General features: G+C 48.3%; 1 long non-coding RNA gene across 2 annotated transcripts; it reads left to right on the forward strand.

Moving 5' to 3' along the window:
* The first annotated feature begins 13,000 nt into the window (after nucleotides 1-13,000).
* Nucleotides 13,001-17,864, forward strand: Gm35242. 2 transcript variants are annotated; one of them, XR_387260.3, is made up of 3 exons: nucleotides 13,001-13,204; nucleotides 14,269-15,251; nucleotides 16,292-17,864. It is a non-coding gene; the product is annotated as a predicted gene, 35242 (long non-coding RNA). The 2 variants fall into 2 exon arrangements; XR_387261.3 differs by having other exon boundaries at nucleotides 14,269-14,352.
* Nucleotides 17,865-19,950: the final 2,086 nt, after the last annotated feature.

The following is a 19,950-nucleotide window of genomic DNA, read 5'->3' on the forward strand; positions in this document are numbered from 1 at the left end:
TGTTCTAGAGCAATGATTCTCAACCTTTCTAATGAAGAGACCCTGTATTACAGTTCCTTGTGCTGTTGTGACACCCGCAACCATACAATTACTTTTGCTGCTACAAAGGTAGTTAGTTTAATAACTAATTTTGCTACTATTATGAATCACAATGTAAGTATCTGATATACAGGATATTTTATATGTGCTGCCTTTGGGAGGTCGCTACCCACAGGTTGAGAACCACTGTCCTAGCATTTCCTCTGAGATCAGAAGGGCAAGTGCCATCCCTCCTGTGAGTGGCCTTTGCTTCCTCCAGAGTCATTCATCTTAATGCTTTAGTATCTTTTTGCTTGTGTACTAGTTTATTTCCAGTGATTCACAGATTCATTGACTGTGTCCCTCCTTTTCCTTAGATGCTTCCTTTTCTAAAACACAAAGAATTTATATTTTATTTTACTCTTTTATGTGTATGGTTGTTTTGTGTTCAACTTGCAGGGATCCCCTGGAACCAGATACTTGTGAGCCACCATGTAGGTCCTGGGAATTGAACTTGGGTCCTCTGGAAGAGCAGCCAGTGCTCCTAACCACTAAGCCATCTCTCCAGCTCTAGATTACTTTGTTTCGCAATTTTTTTCCATTCCAGGAAAGGATATTATATGGACTCTCACTACCAACTACATTTTCTTGCACTTGGCCACCACAAAACAAACAAACAAACAAACAAACAAACAAACAAATACAACCTATGGTGGAGTTTCAAGTAGAAAATCAATTAGCTTCAAATTCTCTTTTACAATTCATCCATCTTTTGCCTGATTTCCCCACTTCCTTACCACCAAATAGCACTTTTTTTGGGTCTCCTTTCTACAAGCCTCTCTACATCCTCATTTGAAGCTGCTCACATATGTACATGCCCACATTGTGGGTTAGGATGCACATATGAGGGGAACAGGAGAGCTTTCTCTTTCTGAGTTTGGATAATCTCAGCTAACATTGTATTATCTAAGTCTACCCACTTCGCTACAACTGTCACAATTCCATCATTCTTTTCTGCTAAATGGCATTGTCTTTTATATGCATACTATGTTTTTGCAGTATCTGTTCCCCTGCTGAGGGACATCTAAGGTGGTTCCTGCTGTGGTGAGCAAAGCCCTGTGGCTTCGGAATGGCCAGTCTAACTGTACAGGAGTTCACTAAGATATACAGACTTTGGGTTTGGGCAAGTGTTTGAGTGGCCGCCTTAATCTAGCGGTGTGATGCTTTCATGTATGAGTTCAGTGCAATAGAGTGATTTTGCAAACATTTAATTTAGTCCAAGCTCACAACTCTTTATTTGGCTTTGACCTTCATTCATAACCATACCTTAGGAATAATCTTTTGTTGCAGACCATATCTGTGAAAGACTCATAATGTATCTTCAAGTATCATTTACAGTGTATCTTCACATTTCTTAACCTTGATTTCTGGTTTCTTGAAGTATCTTCTGCTTCATAGAGGCGTCCTTCACCTACATGGGGCCACGGTTGGCTTCCTTTGTGTCTTCAGACACTGCTAAGCCTTCAGGACTCTCTTGCAGAGGGGAAGTTCGACCAAGATAAAAGAACCCTTCACTTTTCTTCTGTGGATTTAATGTAATTTAGCACGTTAGACAGGAACTGCATGAAGAACGTGTAAGCTCAAGAAGCCAGTGCTGGCAACAGCTTGTCGGCATTTTTCATTTACTTGGTGTTCACCCCGAGCAGCACAGGGCTAGACTGAGCTTCTGTCTGTCTGTCTGTCTGTCTGTCTGTCCGTCCGTCCGTCCGTCCGTCCATCCATCCATCCATCCATCCATCCATCCATCCATCCATCCATCCAACTACTCTGTATCCTCCTCCCTACCTCCATTCTGCAGGCAGTGACTGCAGATGGGAGCTTCAACAGGGCTGGAATACTCATCAACTGAACCTCTTCAATCTATAGCCCCTGGAGCATGTGAATGGTGGGAGGGTCTTTCAAGATCCACTTGGTTTCTGGCACCATTCCTTTATGTGGATTGCCAAGGACAAAATGCAGGTGGCTTCTTTCTCTAGTGCTCAGTGGGCATAAAGTATTTTCCTTAATTCTGTTGGATCACTTTAGGGGGAAATTGGTGGTTCAATGGACACATAAAACTATGAAAGGTTGTGATGACATCTTGAACAAGGAGAGAGCACTCATGGATGCTCTGGGATGGAGAGCATCTGTGCTGATATCAAAAAGGTTCTGAGATTGTGTTATTGACAGCTGGACCTCTGACTGTAGTCTCATTTATGGTAAGTCATTGCCAATTGCTGAGTTTGACCCAGTAGCTCTTTATGAACTGTTGGAAATGTCCGTTTTATGTAAATGACCCAAGTGGTCCTGGCTTAACAACCTATAAAGCTACAGCTGCCTGCAGCTGGGAACCCTCCTAACTGCTTCTCTTCATCATCCAGCTGCAAAAGCTCTAAGACACGTCCCTGAAAATACCCGGGTCACACGCATGTGTGAGCCTCCGGATCAGTCTTCACTAATTTCCCTGTAAACGCTGGCTTGAGTTCATTGCAGATCAAAACAGCAGGGTTGCTGCGATCAGCTGAACCTGACCTCTGTGCTGTCCTCACTACTGTTTGGATGACCTTTGGCCTCACACATCACCATAGAAACATGCTTCCTTTCTTAGCTAATTTCACTCGGAGGTCTTTAAACAAACTTCGTGTGTTGGGTTGTTAGTTCATTACTAATTTTATTTTATTATTATTAATTATTATTATTATTATATGTTCAAAGCATGGTGTGTGCGCGCACGTGTGTGTGTGTGTGTGTGTGTGTGTGTGTGTGTGTGTGAGACAGCACACCTGTAGAGGTCAGAGGACAACTCTATGGAATCAGTCTTTTTCTTCCATCTTCATGTGGGTTCTGGGGATCGAACTGGGGTTGTCAAAATTTTACAGCAAGCTCCTTTGTCCACTAAGCCATCTTACTGGCCTCTGGTTTATTAGATTTTGGTGAGGCACGTGACTGAGGGGTTCAGGGTGTTTTATAAAGCACAATCAGCACTCTAACCTGTGTCAAAGAGGTCATGATTAAAACATTGTGACACTGGCACCAAGAGGGAAAAATAAAAAGAAGTCCAAGTAATGCTCACAATCTGAAACACTTCTGGCCCCCAGGAGGCCATTCAGCCTATGCCACAGCCTCTGGTCAACAAGGAACTTCCAGTTGAAAGGCACAATGGCTGTCTCTCTCACAATGAGCACTGTGCAATGGAGATGTTTGAAAACAGAAAGTTTGGGTTGACAAGATGGCTCAGTGGGTGAATGCACCTGCTGCCAATTCTGATGACACAAGTTCAATTGCTGGGACCCACATGCTGGGTTTGTATTCTACATGGTAGAAGTACAGAACGGAATCCAAGGCTGTCCTCTGATCTCCACAAGCATACGGCAGCATGCACTGCTCCACAAATAGCTAAAAATGTAATAAAAAAGTAAACTTGAGACCTGGAGAGATGGCTCAGAGTTTAAGAGGATGTACATAGTGTTCTTGGCCAGGACTGAAGCTCAGTTCCCAGCACCTACATTAGACAGCCCAGGGTTGCCTGTAATTCCAGGGGGACTCCAGGGGGTCCGACACCCATTTAGCAAGCTTGAACTCATGCACATGCATACATATGCACATACACACTCACACATGTGCACATACACACTCACACATACACTGACACAAGCATACACACATACTCATGCACATACACACTCACAATGCACTCATCCGCACACACATGTACATGTAACACACACATGCACAATACATACCCATATGTACTGACACAAGCACACACCTACACACTCATACAATGTACTCACACAAGCATACACATGCATACATACTAGAGCAGAGTTGAAAAAATGGTGGCCCATGGGCCAAGTCTATAGATCTCTGTGTGAGTATGTATGTATGTATGTATGTATGTATGTATGTATGTATATGTGTATGTATATGTGTATATGCATCTATGTGTATGTGCATATGTGTATATATGTGTGTATATATGTATGCATGTGTATGTGTGTGTGCCTGTGGGTGCATGTGTACATATGCATGTGTCTTGCTTTGAAACACTAGTGAATTGTCAACTGAAAAGGGGAGATTTTAGTGATGGCCTCAAGTTGCTTATTTCTCTTGGGGCAATCTGAGCATCAGAGGGTCCTGGCCCATCCTCTTGCACTATGGAAACTATTCAAGCCAGTCATTGCTGCCCTGGGTTACCACGACCTCACCTCATGGCCTACTGCACTCATTCCTGTCCATCACCACATCCCTCTGTGGGCACTGGGCTGGCGATCTCTCATACATAAATTTTCATTGTCTTCCCTCTACAGCAATGTTGCCTGACTTAAAAAACAGCAGGGACGGCCTGTTGTGGAAGGCCTAGTACACGCACAATGCCATGGACTGAGGGATACAGGGAAGGAGACACTGTTTGAAGGTGGATCTCAGGCTGGGGGATTGTTATAGGAACAGAGCTGGGCTGAAAGTACAGAGCAAAGTCAAGAGAGGGTGTCAGGTATGACATAACCACCCAGGAGGCCTGTAATGCTGAGGAAAATGTCACTAGAGGCCTAAGGGGCCTAGCCTCAGAGATCCCTCACACAGTATCTGACACTTCATGTTCTGAGAGCTGGAATGGTGGGAGTGTGGGATCATCCAAGGCATGACCAACCAGCCACTCATCCAAGATGATCGGAGCAAGCCCTGCTGTGGCTAGGTGAGCCAGCCAGGCCTGGTCCACTTTCCTTGGCTCTTTGAGCTGGCCCAGAAAGTCATAGCATCTTCTCAGGATGTGGAGAACACCAGTGAGAGTGGGTGGAGAGAAACCATGTGTGATTAGGCTAATAAGGCAATGGCATTAGGTCTGGGACTGAGCCTCTGCCCCAGAATGGGAAGACTGGATTGGGCTGCTGTAAGTCTGAGCCTGAGACTGTCTTCTGCTCGGCACAGGGTAGACCACTGCGCCCACAATACCACTCACTTTTCAGAGACTTCTTGCCCATAAATGCAGTATTGTGGGTAAGTTTCAGACACAAGGTCCCACTAGATTCAAGTGAAAAAGAGAGTGGACTGAGTGACCCCAAGTGGCACTGTGGGAGCTGAAAATCTTCTCCAAGCCAAGGCCATTGACTCATGTTCCCACAGGCTGTCCATCTTTTCTTAGGCTTGAGAGAACTGCTTTTGGTCATCAGCCCTTGGCTGTGGGTGGGAAAATTACATCCTTGAGACATAGTATACTTCATGTTCTTCTTTAATAGATCCTTTCTAGCCACAGGGAAAGGGCAAAGTCATTTACAGAGCCGTGGTTTTCAACCAAAGACATGAACCACACCCCTTGTGGTAAGGCCCGGGTGTTCCCTGTGAAGTCTTCACTATTCACTGAGAGAAAGATGGGTCAGGCTGGGAGCTTCCTGGCTATCCATTGTGCTTCAGGCCTGGCTACCACATGCCCTTCTCATCTTGAATTGAAGTGCCGTGCAGAAGAGGAACCTATAGAATGAACATTATCAACTCCTGGCTCAAGGTGGCAAGCTCATGCCTCAGACTTACTCTCTTCCAAGTTCCCATGGCAACGAATGGCTGTAAGAACAGTGCCCAAAGGCTGTGCTAACAGTAGAGATAAGGAAGCTGGAGTTCACAGTCCAGAAACTCCAGGAGCATCTTCAATGGCTACAGCCAATAAACTACCTTGAAGGGATGCGTTAGCTGGTATTGTGTGTGCTTCTCAGGAAGAAAATGAGGTGGTGTCCTGGGGCATTCCCCAAATGTTCTCAAGCTCAGTGTTTGAGAGAGCATGGGACTGGGGAACACTTATGGGAAGCCCAGCAGTGGTCAACGTATGGCAGGAAAGAGTCTTTGGAGGTTGCTTAGGCCAGCTCAGTTCACATCAGCTAAAACAGGAATTCCTAATGGGGGCATAGGATTGTGGGAAATTTCCGTTATGCACCCCACCACCACCAGCAGGCAAGCTTTGCAGTCCACAGGGAATTTGCCATACACAAGCAACCTCAAGAGGACATTAGTCTCTAGAGACAAGCCAGCAGCAGGGGATCTTAATGTCACTTCTGCTGCTGTGATCAAATAGTCTTAATCGGCAAGAACTCAAGGGAGAATAGGTTTCTTTGAGTTCACAGTTTGAGGGCTCCATCCATCACTCTAGGATAATCAAGGCAGGAACTTGAAGCAGCTGCCACATCCAGAGTCAGGAGCAGGGAATACTGAGTACACATATGTTTAGCACTCAGCCAGCTGTCTCTACTCTCGCCTACCCCAGAGCGATGGAATCATGCCACCTACCTTCAGGCTGGATCCTGATGGCCAAATCAATTAAGGCCATGAAGACAATCCCCTAGAGACTTGTCTGTAGACTAACCCTGATTGACCTGACCTAGACATTCCCTCATTGACATTCCCTTCCCAGGAGCTTCTAGAGTCTGTCTAACTAACAAACTATCATCACAACCAGCCATGCCCGTGGGCATCACATCGGCAACAGAGGAAGCAGAGAAGCCTTAAAGATGGCTTCCCTCCTCAGCTTGGCAATGTGGCATCCTTTATCAATGTCCTGATGGATGCTGAACTTCAGGAGGGAAGTCTGAAGCCACAGGAAGACACCTGAAAAGTCTCAAAGACCATCCCCAAATGGGGCTAAGATCCAGGCCTGCCAGTTACCAGCCTCAGCAACTCACCTTCCATCATCTGACACCCAGGTCTCATTGAGGTCTGTCTTAGTAATGTCCCAACGTTAAGATGCTGACTCTAACAGTTCCCCAGACTCAGCCCAATTCACACAGAGGTGGGTGTGAAAGTGCTGTTGGTTAAGTTTGCTATTGATAGTTTGGTTTTCTGGCTTACAATGGAAATCCCAAAATTCAATGGCTTAAAATAACAATAGTTAATTACCTCCCATGGTTTCTTGGGATAGGGATCAAGGTGCAGCTTGGCTGCGAGTGGAGCTTCCTTGTGAGATTCCTGCTCTCAGCTAGAACCATTGACATCCAAGCAAACACTGGGGCTAGAGGACTCACCTTCTGAGTGGCTCCTTCCCATGGTTAGCAAGCTACTGCTGCCAAGCTGCAGAAGGTGATGTCCTTCCATGTGGCTTTTTCAAGTGGCATGGGATGTTTGGGCTTTCTTACTCAAGACTTCACTTGACAGGTCCTGTCATGGTTCAAGATCCAAATAACTACATGGGCTCTTGTGTTCGAACACCGGATCTCCAGCTGGTGGCGCTGACTGGGGATTGAAGAATGTTAGGTAGTGGGACCTAACTGGATGAAGTGGCTTGATGTGGGCAGGCGTTAGTTAGAGCCTGGCTCGATTTCTTTCCTAGTCATTCTCTGCCTCTATCACTGTTCCTTCCTCCCATTCTCCCTCCCTCCCTCCCTCCCTCCCTCCCTCCCTCCCTCCCTCCCTCCCTCCCTCCCTCCTTCTCTTTCTCACCCCGTCCCTCCTCCTTGGCCCCACCAGAATGTGAGCAAGTAGCCTCACATTCTTCTGTCCACAGCCTCAGCCACTTCCACCTCCCTTCCTTCTCTGCAATGGCGGACTGTATTGTCAAACCATGAACTGAAATAAATTCTTCCTCTCTTAAGTTGCCTCTATCAGGTATTGTATAGCAGCAAAGAGAAACATAACTGGTACTAGTTCATGGAGTGGGGGAAGGGCAGGGATGAGGAGGAGAAGAGGGAGAGGGAGGAAAAGAGAAGAGAGAAGGGGAAGGAGAAAGAGAGAGGGGGGAAGAGAGAAGTCCCAGCTTAGGTCAAAACAGAGGGATCCAGGCCTCTCAGGGGAGCACCTCAGGGGAGCACCTCAGTGATAGAGTTGATTTATCTTCACATACTTTTCTCCTGGGGTGACTGTGTGCTTCTGTAACCCAAACTTGACATATTCTGATCATTAAAATTTGGGAGAAAGCCTCCAAACATTGCTGACCATTGGAAATGTGTCTTGCGCAGTCCAATGTGAGCAGCGTGGGTCTCCCGTGCCAAGCTCCTGGTTTTATAGAGTCTACAAACAATTAATGAGAGCCTTGGCTGGATTCGTGAGGGAGTATGCAATCCAGGGGAGTAAAGAACATGAAGTCACCTAATTTGTATCATATTGAAAAATCTCTTACACTCAAGGGAGACAGTGTGTATGAAATCCCAGGACAGCGGCTCTCAGCCTTCCTAACACTGCAACCCTTTTAGTACAGTTCTATGTGGTGTGGTAACCCCCAACCATAAAGTTATCTCACTGCAACTTCATAACTGTAATTTTGCTACTGCTATGAATCGTAATGTGAATATCTGACACTCAGGATATCTGATCTGTGACCCCTGTTGGGGTCACGGCCTGCAGGTTGAACCCCTGATCCAGGACAACATTGCCCTATAGAGTTATCATGTCCACTCTGTTCAGTCCTCTCGCCCTGTTTAACCTCTTCCTCTCCTAAGATCTCTCTTCTCTTTCAAAGTCTTAAGTTCTCTGAGGCTCTCACATCAGCAAATCTGCACTTTCTGGGTCTGCTCTCTTCTTGCATCTCCCTCCCTTCTGCAAACCATGGAGGAACTGCCCCTCCCAGGCTGCGGACCTAGGCATCTTCTGCTGCTCCTCATCACCCCCCCTCCTCTTCTTCCTTTGGGCAAGAGGCTTACTCCCACCCCACTGAACCTTCAACAGATTGCCCCACACCACATTGAATTTCCACATGTTTTCTCCTTCGGAAGGTCACATTTAGAAACACACACAAAATCAGAGACACCACTGCAGCCCAGATCACACCCTCTGCCAGGGTAAATGCCTCCCATGCGTGCCCTGTCCCATCAATTGCCAATCCCTCAGCTCGTGTCCCATCTTCCTGTTTGCCTCATAGAACACTGCTCCCCTACAACTCCCTCCCCCCCATCCCACCCCTGGATGTACCAAGCCTTGTTATCACTGTCTGCCTCCACTCCACTGTCTGCTCACCCAGTCCTCCATTTGATACAATCCAGATCCCTCCTGCGTGTCCCGTTGGCTTGGCCTCCATAGTGGACACATTGGCCTCCTACCCTCCAGACCTACCTTCCTGAGCAGTCTGTACTGAGAACCATATTACATAGGAACCAGCTCTCTGCTCGGCAAAGATACAATACACCTCCTTCCTGTCCCTCATTTCCAGGAGGTTCCCTGTTTTCTTTCCTGCCTCCCACTTTCTCCACCTCACCAGACTCGGACACCTCACCCTTCTAACAGCATCTCCTCTTCTTACTTCACATGGTTTCTGAAGAGACATTGATTAAAAGTAACCAACCTTCCTGGTCTAGACCATCAACAGTTCTCATCCCTGGGGATACCTCCTCCTTCATCCACCTGATAAGCTAGCCGAATGGAGGAGCCTTGGGGTATATGGAGTGTTGTAAATCTCCGTGGTGGGTACAGACATGATCTGCCTTTCTACTTAGTTTTATCAGTAACAAAACGGATACTTTTGTTTGTTTGTATGTATGTATGTTTCTTTTTGGATACTAGCATCTCATGTCTCCCTTGGCAAAATATTTTTGAAAAATATCAAAGGGATGTTGTGGTGGTGTCCACATCAAAAGGACTGGTATTGGCTCAGGACCCTAAGGCCAAGTTCTCAGCACAAAGGAGATTTATTTGCCTCAGAGGACAAAGGGCAGAGAAAAAGAGACAAAGACAGGAGATAGAGGGCAAAGGAGAAGGGGAAAAGAAACATGGGAAAGGGGGCAGGCATATTTGTCATCCCCTCCCTCCTGTGTGTGTGTGTGTGTGTGTGTGTGTGTGTGTGTGTGTGTGTAAAGCAAAGAACTGTGTCTAAGTAGAGAGGAAACAGACACAGCCCATATGAAAATGCCGGGTTATAAAGGTAAAAGGGAAACTCCATGTGAGGACGAGTGTTTCATTTTGATTTGACATGTTAAGTAGGGCAGCCAAAGGGGGCTTCTGATTGCTGGACTTCAATACTTTGCTAGCTGGACCTTGGTAGTGAGCCTCAGGAGGAGAAGGAAGTGGCCAATGGTGAACAGACCCTGATGGCTAGCTTTAGGAATGTAATCTAATGGTGTTTAGCAGGGCAGAGGGAATGGGGGTGAAAGGGCATGCTCACCATGGCCAGAGCTGTCAGAAACTCTAGCGTGCACAGTCAATGCCTGAATTCCCTATCAGGGGCTCTGCCCCACGAGGACAAGAGATGTCTCTGCCTTGTCCACTGTGGGTCTCAGCATACAACACAGCCCCAGACACTCACCCCAGGCAGTGAAGCTCAACAGTATATCTCCATTTCCAGAACACATTTGTCTTGTTGCAGGATCTTAATTTTTATATTACTAACTCTGGAAACTCTACCCTTCCATGCCCATCCCGAAAGCCAGAGAGATTAATGGATGGACATCTGGAGCCACTGAAGTGGTGACTTGGGAACAGTGCAAAGCCAAGTCTTCCTCAGATGAATCTGAGAGTTGATCGGGTCTCTGTGCTGACATGGGGATTATTCAATTTGGGTGTGTGACAGAACCATACAGATGTTTTAACAAAACATCAATTATGGCCTTGCCAGTGTGGCCTATAATTTCCAAAGCTGTCAGCTCCTTAACTTCTGGAATGTCAGAATATCATGATAATAGAAGTGTATAAAATTATCCAAATGACCATTTCAGGCCTGAAAATTTACCCAACAATAAACCAACCGGGACCATTTATTCAAGATAAACAACTGAAACAGAAAACCCCAGTCTGAGGTGTTTCACCCAGAGCTGTTACGTCTCCCTAGCAATGCAAGCATGTGTCAGTTACCAGAATTACAGCCACTGCCACCAGCAGGAACTCAATCCCAAGGCCTGCACACAACCATCCAAGGCTCGGATGCGTTATTGAAAAGAAGCAGAAGTCTCAGGCAGAAGAGAGGAAGAGGCAATGCCGTGGTCAGCTTGAAGGTTGGGCACTGCTCAAAGCAAGCGAGACCAGAGAAGCAAAAAAAGTTAGTGGAACAGCTAAGTCACCAAACACCTCCAGGGCACCCAGGCAAGCTTCCCCATGTATACACGTGTGTGAGCATGCTCAGGAGGGGGACAGGATCTCCTTGTTATCAGTGCATGCCTAACCTGGACATGAAGCCATAGACACATCCAAAAGAGGGAGATAGAGCAAGAACCCACAGAGAGCAAGCCCCAGGAAGATGTATGGGCTGTCTGACCTCTGAATGCGTCCTCAACCCACAGACACAATTCACGGCCTCCAGTGTCTCCATACAGACTTAACCACCATGTGATCCCTGAGTCCTGTGAACCAGGAGACTCTGGAGAAGCCGAGCTACAAGATTAAAACAGCAGTCAAGACCTGAGCAGAGATGTAAGCTGTCAGAGGCACGACAGCCGATTTGAGAAGGCGGAGGAAGAATGGGCCAACTTGATGGATCGAAGAAAAAGAGAAATAATAAAGACAATGACCAGAGTCCCAGAGACCGCAAGAGACAGGGAGATCGTCTCTCGTGTCAGCAGATGGACAGTGGAGAGTCTAGCAGAGCCGAGAGAAAGGTAAAAGATACAGTTGGCCTTCGTATTCATAGACTCTAAAGGGTGGATTCAACAAACGGCAGACAGATCCCTGATAGAAAATACTATGGCATTTGCAGATAGTTTCTACATATTTTCCCATATGCTTCAGAAGTATGCAATTTCAATTTATGGTGTGGTATGGTGTGGTATGTATATGTGTGGTGTGTATGGATGTGTGTGTTCAGTGTGTGTGTGTGGCGGGGGTTGTGTATGGATGTGTGTGTGTGCACGAATATAAGTGTGTGCCACAGTGCACATGTGGAGGTCTCAGAACATGTGGGAGTCAGTTCTCTCCTGTCCCCGTTGGGGACTGGGAACCTAATTCAGGTCGGCAGAGTTGACAGCAGGGGCCTTTACCCATGAGCCCTCTCACCAGCCGCTCTCAGATACTTTCAGTCCTCTCTAGATCACTTGCAATGCTGAATAGCTTGCAGAGGCCATGCCTGTAGTCCTGTGCTGGGGAATAACGATAAGAAAAACATCCGGTGCGTGCTCAGAACAGATGTATTTTTCTTTCTGCCTCCCATCTCTGTGGGTTCTCCCCTCTGCCCCTTAGGGCGGGGCTTCTGACCGGTCTACCTTTGATGTTCTCCTCAGTCTCCTCCAGGTGGCCCAGGAGGCAGGCTGAGTCTCCTGACACCTCAGAGCAGTGTTCTCAACCTCCCTAATGCCGCCACCCTTAAATACAGCCCCTCCTGGTGTGATGACCCCAACCACACAATTACGTTCGCTGCTACTTTGTAACTGTCCTTTTGACACTGTTAGGAATCATAATGTAAATATTTGGGTTTCCCAATAGTATCAGGCAACCCCCGTTAAGGGATCTTTTGAATCCCCCCAAAAGGGATTGAGACACAGGTTGAGCACCTCGGTGTTAGAGGCTCCACTCCCACTCACTAAACCTTAAATGAGAAGTAAGTGCAAGACCTTCCTGCCCCTACAGGCACAGCGTGCAGAGCCAGGACAGCACACCCAGATGGCCTGTAGGACTAGGGGAATGTCATGTGCTTCTCCTGCTGCACCCCACTTCCCTGTACCTTGGTAATAGCTACTCACCTCCCCTTCTTACAAAAGTCACTGTCCTTGCTAGGGTCAGGTCAGATCCTCCTGCCCAAAGTTCTGAGAACACAGAGCACCTTTCTCAGTGGGCAGCAGTCCTGGAAACCCTGGCCTTGTCTCCTATGAGGCGGCTTCTCACATTTCTATTATGAGTTGATAATCTGTTAGGCTGAATGGCTCTTTAACACTGGCTGGCATGTGGGAAAACCTCAGAATAAATAAATATGAAATAAGCAACTGAGCTCTGCAGACTCCTCAGCCCAGTCCTCCGTGTTCACCTTCCGAGGGCTGGGATTCCCACCCACCCAAGCCCGAGGGCAGGGACACCGTTGTAGAGAGAGCTTCTTGCTTATGCTGTAGGGCTGCTGCTGCCAGCACCTGGCCCAGCAAAGCAATGGGCGAGAACAGCCAACTCTGACTTCCGGAGGAGTCATATTTAAAGAACAAGCAAGCAAGCAAACAAACAGACCAGCGACTGGACAAGGCGGCCTCCCGAGTTCCCTAGCCTAACTGTGCATAAAAGTGCTCAGCCCCTCAGGCTTGCTCTTGCTGCAGAGAACACGAACATGGTATGGAACATTCGGGGAGTGAACAGACTTGCTGTGAATATTTGCTGGAGTGTGGGAATCCCTGCAAGGAAAGTGTGTGGTTGGCTGGGAGAAGACTTGAGTGTGTCTGGGGACGGTGGGCTGGATCCGACTCACACTGAACTGCAGCGTGCTGTAAATAGCAGGGCCCACCCTGGGGCATAACTCCAAAGTGTCAGGAAGCTGCTCCCCACACCAGCTCTTCCCCTCAGAGGAAAAAGAACTTCATATGGTAGAAATGGGAAATACACACGAGAACGGAGGCATAGGGATGCTGAAGGCTTTTTCCTATAGGCACACTGGGATAATCAGAAAGGAGGCCATATTGGTTCGTGTTGTCAATTGGACATAAGCTGGAGTCTCCCCTGAGAGGATGGAACTCTCATCTGAGAGAACGCCTCCATCAGTTGGCCTGTGGAAATGTCTGTGGGGCATTTTCTTGCTTAATGGTTGACGAGGGAAGACCAAGCCCACCATGGGTGGTGCCACAGCCAGGATGGTCCTAGGCATCACTTGAAAACAAGCTCAGCAAGCCAAGGAGATCAAGCCAGTGAGTGGGGTGCCTTCTTGGCCCCTGCTTCAGTTTTTGCCCTGAGTCCCTGCCCTGACTTCTCTTCATGATGGATGGGAGCTGTATGGTGAAACATCCCTTTTGGTCCCATGTTGACTCTCCAAAGGCATTTACATCAGCAATAGAAAGGAACACACAGGATGAAGGCCTTTGTCCTAGCTCAAGAGCCATGTGACTGGCTGGGCAAAAAGGGAGAGAAACCTTCTGTCCTCAGTTACCCATGCTTTGGGGCCACCTCAGCACCCAGTCCTCTTGGAATCCCCTATCTGAGGTCATACCAACACATTTCCCACACTCCCTTGGGGATTGATGACAGGTCACAGGTAGATGACAGGTCACAGGTAGATACCTGTGGGTGATTTCCAAAGCACATCACCCCAGTGTGAACTTCCATGCCTGCCTGCCTCTCTGAACTGACCCTCATGTCCTTCTTGTCAAGATTCTGACTAATCCAGGCTAATCTGTTCCATTCCAGAACCTTCGTCGGAGGAGACATCATTTGGCCTTTCAAACAGTGGGTCTCAATAGCTGATGAGTAACGAGAACAGCACGGTAAATTGTAAGTAGCAGTCTGATAGACTGGAGTGAGTAAGGGACAGCAGGGTGATTGATGCAGGCACGTGCTACATGATGACATTGATCTCTGTGGCCATCATGCTCTACACACAAGAGTGAATGCATGCTCATGGGTTCCAAAGGCTGGGCAAGGTTTGAATACAAGAGTGTCATGTATCTTGTGCATTGCTTAGAGCAGTACTGTGGAGACACAGAAGAACTTGGAGGGAGGCAAGTGACACTTTGTAGGTTAATCACCATCTCTGCTCGCCAGTCAATCAAGTAGGCCCAGAGATGCTCTTCCTCCCAGGCAAAAAGATCTTTAGGGCTCTATGTTGTCCACTTTACCTGTCAATAGTTGCTTGAGCCCCTGGAGTGGAAAGGGTCTTGTTTAAGATACTTGCTATTCCCCAGCCTTCCACCAGATGGCAGCCTTGAAACATGGGGAGGTGGTCCATCTGGCAGCTGCTTCAAGTATCTTCAAGTGGGGGAGGCGACTTCAAATCTTAGAGGCCTGGGCCTCTCTCCTTCCTTGCGAAGGGTCACCTCCTGAAAAAACTGTCTGGGTCTGGTTCCTTGTCTGGCCAGGCAGCAGCCGCTTTCTGAAGCACAGGGCATTTTGCCAGGGGCTGTTCTGCAGTCTCAGCAGTGGATTCCCCACCACACTACTGAAATGCCCCAGGCCTACACCAAAGCCAGACAAACTCCAGCCCTTGCACATCCAGCAAGCTATCGTTATCCCTCCCACCAAGTCATGCTTCCAGAAAGGAAGTGAATGCTGGCCTCTGACTTCCAGCCCCTCCCCCATGCCTCCAAGCCTCTTGCACTCACATTCCATAAGATATTCTGTTTCCTAACTGATATTCTTTGTAGTGTGGAGAGCACATCACCTTCCTGGGAAGGGTAGGGCCTTCAGCAGCTTCACAGAGCCTTGGCTGTCATCCCTGTTCTTGTGTGCTCCCCTACCCAATCTCCCCTTGTGCCTCCCTCCCATCTAACACCATTAGGCTGTCCCCTCCTCTCCCTCCTCCAGTACTGGCTACCCATCCCCCATATCCTCTGCTAACATGCAGATGACCCAGGCAAAGGGCCTCTCACCCTTGCTTCTGCACCAGATCTGCCACCGTCCACCACACAGATCTCTGCCGTCTCTAGAAACAGGACCTCACTCAGACCAGCATCTCCATGTGCCCACAATCAGAGTCCAAACCTTCCTAGGCTTTTGGAGCAATGGGGTGGAAAAGGTTTTGGGAGAGAGGTGAAGCCCACAGCAAGGATGGGTAGCTGATGGAAACACAGCCTGTCTGCAAGAACAAGAGAACAGGAGGATTCTTACAGCCATGTTAGCTTCACATGCTGGCCTTAAAGGGGTGACTCATTCAAGGCCAATGGAACTGGGTGGCTGTTGAAAGGGACACTTAAACTACTACCCCAAGCCAGAGAGGACAGGCAACACTCCAGGACCCCACAGTAGTGACTTTATAATGGCTACTTTCTCTGTCCTTCTCCCACCCCAAGTCTGTCTGAGTGCTCCCCAGGGCCTCAGGGAGCTGGTGTGTCTCCTCCAGGCTTCCAGCAGTCTCTAGATGAACCATTACTGTCCCCAGGAAACTGGGCCAGGCAGCCAATGTGGGAGTAGGAATAGGGCCAGGCAGTCTGGCCCTGCAGCTGGCAAGGAGAGCAACCTTTACCAGGCTCTAGATTGTACTGGGTGCTCTTAGATCTAAAATGCAAGTGGGGCTTATCATATGGGAAAATTCTTCATAAATCTGCGCACATGTGCGCGCACGCACACAAACACACACATGTAATCGGACTGTGAGATGCCAGCTGCACACAGCTGGAGCGATATTCCCAAGACAGCAGATGCTGGGAACCTCTGAGGGCTCTCCCAGGATGGCCTTCCCTTCTGGACACCCCTCCTTTCTTTGCCTTATATTCAGAACCCCAAATTAGAGAGGAAGCCTTGTGTCAGCACCCAAGTCAGATGAGAAATGGCTCATGGAAGGAGCACCACATGACGTCCTGGAGTTACCCAGAAGAACAGCAAGTAAGGGACCTTAAAAGGACCCTCGCTACAGGCAGGCACCTCCATGTCCATTTGGTGCCCTGTGTGGAAGCCTTCTGGATCAGCGGGCCTGGAGTTCAATGATGATGGAGCTAGACAGACCTTAGAGCTGAGGAAGCTGCTCTGGGCAAGCAGGGACTATGGAAGCTTCTATGCCAGTCTGAGAACTGTGCGGGCATCCATCTGGGTGGGAGCTGGTGTATCCAGATGGTTTCCATTTTTCTGGGTAACCTTGGAAAACGTGAATCAGAAGGTGGCCACGCTGCCCACAGCTGCAGTGGGGGGCAGGGGGATACTGCCTGTGAGTCACAAGCTAGGCTCTCCAGAGCTGTTTTCCACATGTCCATCTAGGGGACAATTCTCTACTGGCAGTTCAATTTCTTCAGTCCCCTGTTTTCTTAGGACCAGGGTGAGTGATATGTTTGCTCTCAGTGAAATGACAACCTTGTGGCATCACCCCCAGCACACTTCTGGAACTGATGAGTCCAGCCTTGATGTCCTGGGCAAACCAGAGAATAGATTAATCCTTTCAGGGCACAGCACAGTCCCAGAAGGCACCACTTGACCCATCTCTCAGGAGAAAGCAAAGGTGAGGGCCTTCAATGTAGAAGTCCATTTTCAAACTCTCTAAGAAGACTCTCTGCTCCTGAACACTGCCCATTGCATTCCTGATCCTACTCTCCTAGTCCAGACTTAAAGAGACCCTAGCTTTCATACAGCCTGCATCTTTCTACCGTGGTGGCCACAGAGAAGTAGGCACAGCACCCCAGAATGAGGGGCTGAGTACCCCCCAGCACGGGGCAGTGCAGCCCAAGGTCCCTACAATCCAAATCAGGTTTCTCACAACTACTGGGATTCTGTGCTCTTCTAAGAGGGGAGGCATTGTCACTGCCTCCTGGGCCACTGTGATACCTGCTTTTGGCACAGTCCCACACTGTCATCACCCATCCTGTTAAAGTCCTAAGAAATGAGCAGTCTCCTTGACCACACTGACGCAGAGAAAACAGACCCAGGAAAGAAGAGATCTGTCTGCATGGGTCACCTAGTAAGCAACAGGGTCAGGACCCAGGACCAGGGGCCTCCGAGTCACAGGTCCTATGTAATCCCTGCCACTCTCTCCTTCCTCCAGCCCTCCTTGGCTAACTCTTCCCTGTAGCAACACTGACTGCCACTGTACCAGGTGAACACTGTCTCTAGAGCTCTGACTTCTTCCTGTTGTTTCTCTCTGAGAGCTCCTTCCTGGGACAACATTGCCTCAGCACCTCTGGGTTCTGCGTGGCTTCGAACACAAGGGAAGACAGTTTGTCCTGATTGCAGAGAGAAATGGCGTGCACTGCGGCAGGCCAGACAGATTCCTTCTATCATTTAGAGAGACAGCTGTCAAACACGGTCATTGTTGAAATGTAACCAGGCACACTTATAATTAAACGACTTATCAATAAAGACCGCAATTCCTCTGAGCTTAGCGCTTTTTGATTATTCCATTATCAATCACTCAGGTGTTGTATCCTGTGTGGAATGCTATCCTTTGGGCATGACAGAAATCACAGTTTTAGCCAAAATGCCTATGAATATTGGCACGAGAGCATCCATAAGCTCAGGCCTATTGGCATGCTCCCACAGAAGGAAAGCTTGGAGGTGGGGTCATCAGACCCTTCACAAGGGCGGACTTCTTGATGTTCCTTGTAGAAGGAGGTCTGGGGAGGTCACCAAGCTCTTACCTCAAACTCCAGCCAATCCCTCCCTCCCGCATCTGCCTCCTGGTTATATGTAATTGTACCTCTGCAAAACGTGGTCTTGGGAGACGCTAGGATAAAAAGGGATGGAAGGCTGGCTGGAAGGGGTAGATGGGAACGTCTCTAACTAGGTAGCTATGGGAAGTTATCATCCCTGCTGGGGTATCACTGGTCACTGCTGTAGTTATTTGGGAGTCTCCTATGCTGTAAATAACCCTCACCTAGTCTTTTGTCTGTAAGCTCAATAAACTTGTTGACTCACTGAGTTAGACTCCTATGGAGTTATCCTGCTGGTCCCCTATCGGAGGCAAGGAGGTGTGCATCCATGTCTCTTCAGAAATGCACACAGCAAATCTAAACGGTGACTTTCTCTGTAATGGTGTGGTGCCTGGGTGTCCCTTCTGAACTCAGTAGATCACACTCAGCCCCGGTAGAGGTTTTTGTGATGTGGAAATTGAAAGCATTCTGTAAGTCACCTGGTTTAGCTTTTGGTTTTCTGGTAGAGCTGCTATTAGATGTGATCAGTGCTCCAGGTCAGAAACACACTCAGCACCTTTTGTAGTCTAGGAACGCTTCCAACTCCTGTCGTGCCAGCAAGCATGAATGCAAAATCACCCCTAAGTCTAGAGACCCAGACTTTTGCGAAGCCTGAAAACTGTGGAAATTAGTCACCCCTCCTGACAACCTTGGGAAAACCCCATGTTCTCAAACAGCCCTTGGAGGAGCCCCATCCATATTCTGCAGTGGTACCAGGGACTCACACTCCCCTGGGGTGGCTGACTTGACCTGTATGGAGCTCACGAGAAAAAAAAGAAAGACCAGCCTACAGGTCGCCTTTTGACCTACTACTCCAGAGTGACTTTCGTATGCCTACCTGAGAAGTCCCCAGGAACAACTAGATGGTGGTGGTGAGACTCACCCAGTTCTTGGCAAACTTGGCAAAGGTGGGGAAGGCAGGACATTTCTTCTGCTGGAGCAGGGCTTTTAAGTGCAGGGAAAGAACAGCTGGGCCAAATCTCTAAGGGCTTGTTAAGCTGAGAACAGGAGAAGGAGGGTGCTTTCCAAAATACGGTCTACAGAAATGTTAAATAATAGGACTAGAATTTTTTGGGGGGGTTGGCTTTCTTGTATATTTAACAATGCTCTGCTCTGTATTCCCAGGTAGTGTTCAACAGCATGCTTAAGGAGACAACAGAAGCCTGGAAAAGCTTTGGGGTTCTGGAGGTAGAAATTCATTGCATGCACATGGTGGGGGCCAAGAACCATGCTGAAGGGTTGTAACTGGGAAGTGTACTAAGAAGTCCTCCCACCCTGGCTTCTACTGACATGGCCAGAGAACTTCTGAGACCCAGAAGTAGTCCAGATGGTGGGCAGGCCCTCATGAATTTCCCTCAAACTTCTTCTTGGGGGCGCTTGGTCAAGGGTCCCTAAAAATGTGGCTGGAAGAAGATATGAGCCCACGTTCCATGTCAGATGAGGTGCAGTGAGGTTCGGTGATCCATGCCATGTCCAAGGCCAGGGTGGTGGACGAGAGGGTCCAGAGACACTGGGCCACTCTTCAGCAGGGGCCAGAGAAATGGAGACAGGGCCGAGAGGCAGTGATGGAGTCAGCTTCTGATGCAGGAGGAGCCTGTGGACTGGGGATTCCTGAGTCTGCAGCGAGCACCTGGGGGTTACTCCCCAAACTGTCAGGACAATCCTAGCTCACCTGTTCTCCGAGATTCTGTGGCTATGTTTTTTCTAAAACATCTAAACTCCTGTATAAGCATTGACTTTAGTAGGTCCATCTCTTAGAGTT

The sequence above is a fragment of the Mus musculus genome, chromosome 1 (assembly GCF_000001635.26).
Source record: "Mus musculus strain C57BL/6J chromosome 1, GRCm38.p6 C57BL/6J".
Classification (NCBI taxonomy): Eukaryota; Metazoa; Chordata; class Mammalia; order Rodentia; family Muridae; genus Mus; species Mus musculus.